This window comes from Salmo salar, chromosome ssa18, assembly GCF_905237065.1.
Source record: "Salmo salar chromosome ssa18, Ssal_v3.1, whole genome shotgun sequence".
NCBI classification, from domain to species: domain Eukaryota; kingdom Metazoa; phylum Chordata; class Actinopteri; order Salmoniformes; family Salmonidae; genus Salmo; species Salmo salar.
In genome coordinates, this window is record NC_059459.1 from 74333191 (window position 1) to 74338014 (window position 4824).

Here is a 4824-nt window from a genome sequence, read left to right on the forward strand (position 1 = left end):
GTGTGTGTGTGTGTGTGTGTGTGTGTAATTCACTCAGTGTGTGTGAGTAATTCACTCAGTGTGTGTGAGTAATTCACTCAGTGTGTGTGTGTGTGTGTGTGTGTGTGTGTAATTCACTTAGAGCGTGTGTGAAACAGCAGGACGCTGCGTCTGCCCTTCACTGGCTATGAGACTGACAGGCCTGGCTGTGCTGTATACTGCGGTGGCTGGGTTTGACGGAGGGAGAGGGTGGAGAGGGAGAGGGGGGGAGTAGAGAGAGGAATAGGGGTGAGATGAGAGAGAGATCAGGGCGAGGGGAAGGAGAGAGCAAGAGATGGAGGAACAAAGAGATAGAAAGGGAAGAGAGGGATAGAAAAAATAATAAAACAGGGTTCTGTGCTCCTCCTGTCTATACCAGTTATTGATCTTTAATGGGACATATACATAATACCTCTGTGTGGGTTTTGATTCCTTTTTTTCAGTATGTTATTTTAGTGTTACACTTGCATGCTTCAGGTTTACACCAACTACTGTGTCAGTATAATGGACTGTTGTGAGTTTGGCTGCTCTCTTGAGGGCTTTGTGATAAGTCCATGAGCCTGACTGACTGTGTATGTTTACTGTCAGTCTGAACCTCTGTCCACCTCTGTCTGTATAACTCTACAGCTGTCTGTCTGTCTATTCGTATGTCTGTCTGTGTCCCATCTGTGTGATGGTGTGTGTATATTTGTGTGAGGTCGTCTATTAATGATGTCATATGTGTGTGATGTCATATTGATTTGAATTCGCATCCGTTGACACAGTGGAAGAAATCATGATCAGCCTTGTGATTGGTCAGTGGGTCTTCCTGTGAAGCATTGTGATTGGTTTATTTACCTGCCATGTAGAACTCCTATTTAATGACTGGAGTAGAGTAGTCTAGCTTTAAAAATAAAAAAATATATAATGTATATTGAAAAGAATTTTAAAAAGTGAAAGACTGTCTGTAATTATTTAGATACTGGATGAGTCCCAAATGGCACCCTATTCCAATAGGGCCCTGGTCAAAGGTAGTGGGCCCTGGTCAAAAGTAGTGCACTATGTAGAGAATGGGATGCTATTTGGGACATGGCCACTTTGTTTGACTGAAAATAATGCATGTGTGTATCACAGGAGGTTGGTGTTACCTTAATTGGGGAGGACGGGCTCGTGGTCATGACTGGAGCGGCATAGGTGGAATGGTATCAAACACATGGTTTCCAGGTATTTGATGCCATTCCATTTGCTTCGTTCCTGACATTATTATGAGCCGTTCTGCCCTCAGCAGCCTCCTGTGGTGTGTATGAATGGCTGTGTTCCGATGAGTGAGTGACAGCTGCTCAAGCACCTCTTGTCCATTAAAGAGGGCCGGCTTAACCTTTCTCCTCCAATAATATCCACTGATGCATGTCCCGAGCACCCACCCCCTTTCTCTGTATTCTATTCCAAATGTATGACTGTTATTTTCTGTAGCGATATATTCCCTGATGTACTGATTTGTATTTTTATTATTATTACGATTATTACGACTACTATTATCAAATATTATAGCTTTGCGATTACAGTTTACGTTAGCAATAATATAACACATATGATGCAAATATATTTGATATTTAAATGCATTGACATTTATTGTGTGATGATGATGATGATGATGATGATGATGATGATGATGGATGGATATTATTAACAATGAAAGGGACGCTATACCTGGATAAATCTGTGTGTGTGTGTGTGTGTGTGTGTGTGTGTGTGTGTGTGTGTGTGTGTGTGTGTGTGTGTGTGTGTGTGTGTGTGTGTGTGTGTGTGTGTGTGTGCGCGTGTGTGTGGGAGAGAGAGAGTGCGTATGTGTGACAACTTTTGATTTGAATTGTTGTATTTATTTTTTTATCTTATGTTCTATTTATTTTTCTCTTATTTATTTATTTCTCTTTTGTTATATACATTTTTTTCAATCCAACAGTATTACTACAGTATACTAGTACATAGAGTATAGTATAATGGTATACACTGTATACTAGTACTACTAGAGTATTACTACAGTATACTAGTATATAGATTATGACCCCGGCCATGACCCCACTCTCCGAGGGTGTCTCAGGGGGAGTTGGGATATGCAAAAAACACATTTCCAATTAGGACAATTATAAGCATCGACCAAATTATTATTATGTTTATACAGTATTTACTGTATATATTATATACAGTATACTAGTACTACTACTCCTGCATCCTCATTTGTTATGGTCGCTAGTACTTTAAATAATACATTAGAATGGCTTTTGTAGAAGTATGTATTCATGAATGCTAGCTTGTTGTTTGTCAAATTGCAACAAAATAAAAACACCTTGCTGCTTACCAGTCATACTATCTCTCTTTCTCGCTCTCGCCTCTCTCTTTCCTTACTCTCTCGGTCTCTCTCTCCTCTCTTACCTGTCATACAGAATCATATCATTATGTTATAGTATATTACATCTCTTTTTCTCCATCTCTCTCTCTCAGGTTTGTATCACTGAAGCATTACAGATTGCGCGATAGAAAGGTAAAGGTAAGGGGCCTCCCGCAGGGGTCTAAGGAACTGTATCGCAGTGCTTGAGGCCGGGATGTCCTTGTCCCATCACGCTCTAGCGACTCCTTGTGGCGGGCCGACTTCGGTGGCACGCAGACTTCGGTCACCAGTTGTGTGAAAATAGATATATATATGTGTAAAGGTAATTTACGATTGAGCTGACATATGTATTCAGATCCCTCGACTTTTACCACATTTTGTTAAGTTACAGGCTGTGTGCTTAGGGTTGTTGTCCTGTTGGAAGGTTACCATTCGCCCCTGTCTGAGGTACTGAGCACCCTGGAGCAGGTTTTCATCAAGGATCTCTCTGTACTATGCTCCGTTCATCTTTCGCTCGATCCTGACTAGTCTCCCAGTCCCTGCTGCCCAATAACATCCCCACAGCATGATGCTGCCACCACCATGCTTCACTGTAGAGATCAAATTTATTTTTATATAGCCCTTCGTACATCAGCTGATATCTCAAAGTGCTGTACAGAAACCCAGCCTAAAACCCCAAACAGCAAGCAAAGCATGTGAAAGAAGCACGGTGGCTAGGAAAAACTCCCTAGGAAAAACTCCCTAGAAAGGCCAAAAACCTAGGAAGAAACCTAGAGAGGAACCAGGCTATGAGGGGTGGCCAGTCCTCTTCTGGCTGTGCAGGGTGGATATTATAACAGAACATGGTCAAGATGTTAAAATGTTCATAAATGACCAGCATGGTCAAATAATAGTAATCATAGTAGTTGTCGAGGGTGCAACAAGCACGTCCGGTGAACAGGTCAGGGTTCCATAGCCGCAGGCAGAACAGTTGAAACTGGAGCAGCAGCACGGCCAGGTGGACTGGGGACAGCAAGGAGTCATCATACCAGGTAGTCCTGAGGCATGGTCCTAGGGCTCAGGTCCTCCGAGAGAAAGACATGGTGCCAGGTTTCCTCCAGACATGGCGCTTGGCAGTCAGGCCAAAGAGTTCAATCTTGGTTTCACCAGAGAATCTTGTTTCTCATGGTCTGAGAGTCTTTAAGTGCCTTTTGGCAAACTCCAAGGGTACTTTTATGTGCCTTTTGCTGAGGAGTGGCTTCCGTCTGGCCACTCTGCCATAAGGGTCTGAAGGCCTGACATGCACTGTCACCTGTGGGAACTTATATAGACAGCTGTGTGCTTGTACAAATCATGTCCAATCAATTGAATGTACCACAGGTAGACTCCAAGTTGTAGAAACATCTCAAGGATGATCAATGGAAACAGGATGCACAAGAGTTCAATTTCGAGTCTCATAACAAAGGGTCTGAATACTTATGTAAATATGGTGTTTTTGTTTTTTCGCCTTTTTATTATGGGGTATTGTGTGTAGATTGATAAGGGAAAAAAATATTGAATCCACTTTAGAATAAGGCTGTAATGTAACAACGTGGGAAAAAGTCAAGGGGTCTGAATTCTTTCCGAATGCACTGTATATACAGTACCAGTCAAAAGTTTGGACACACCTACTCATTCAAGATGTTTTCTTTTTTTTAACTATTTTCTACATTGTAGAATAATAGTGAAGACATCTAAACTATTAAATAACACATATGGAATCATGTAGTAACCAAAAAAGTGTTAAATCAAAATATATTTTATATTTGAGATTCTTCAAAGTAGCCACCCTTTTCATCTGGAATGCTTTTCCACAGTCTTGAAGGAGTTCCCACATATGCTAAGCACTTGTTGACTGCTTTTCCTTCACTGTGCGGTCCAACTCATCCCAAACCATCTCAATTGGTTTGAGTTGGGGTAGCTGTGGAGGCCAGGTCATCTGATGCAGCACTCCATCACTCTCCTTAGTCAAATAGTCCATACACAGCCTGGAGGTGTGTTGGGTCATTGTCCTGTTGAAAAACAAATAATATTCCTACTAAGCCAAAACCAGATGGGATGTCGTATCGTAGCAGACTGCTGTGGTAGCCATGCTGGTTAAGTCTGCCTTGAATTCTAAATAAATCAACAAAAATATATATATATTTGTCACATGCGCCAAATACAACAGGTGTAGACCTTACAGTGAAATACTTACTTACAAGCCCTTAACCTGTTGAGGACAGACGTTCCGCTAGCGGAACACCGTTCCGCCTGCGGAACCTCTTGCCAACAGCCAATGGCATCGCACGGCGTGAAATACAAAACCAACTAAAATACCAAAATTCAATTTTCTCAAACAATCAACTATTTTACACCATTTTAAAGATAAGACTCTCGTTAATCTAACCACATTGTCCGATTTCAAAAAGGCTTTACAG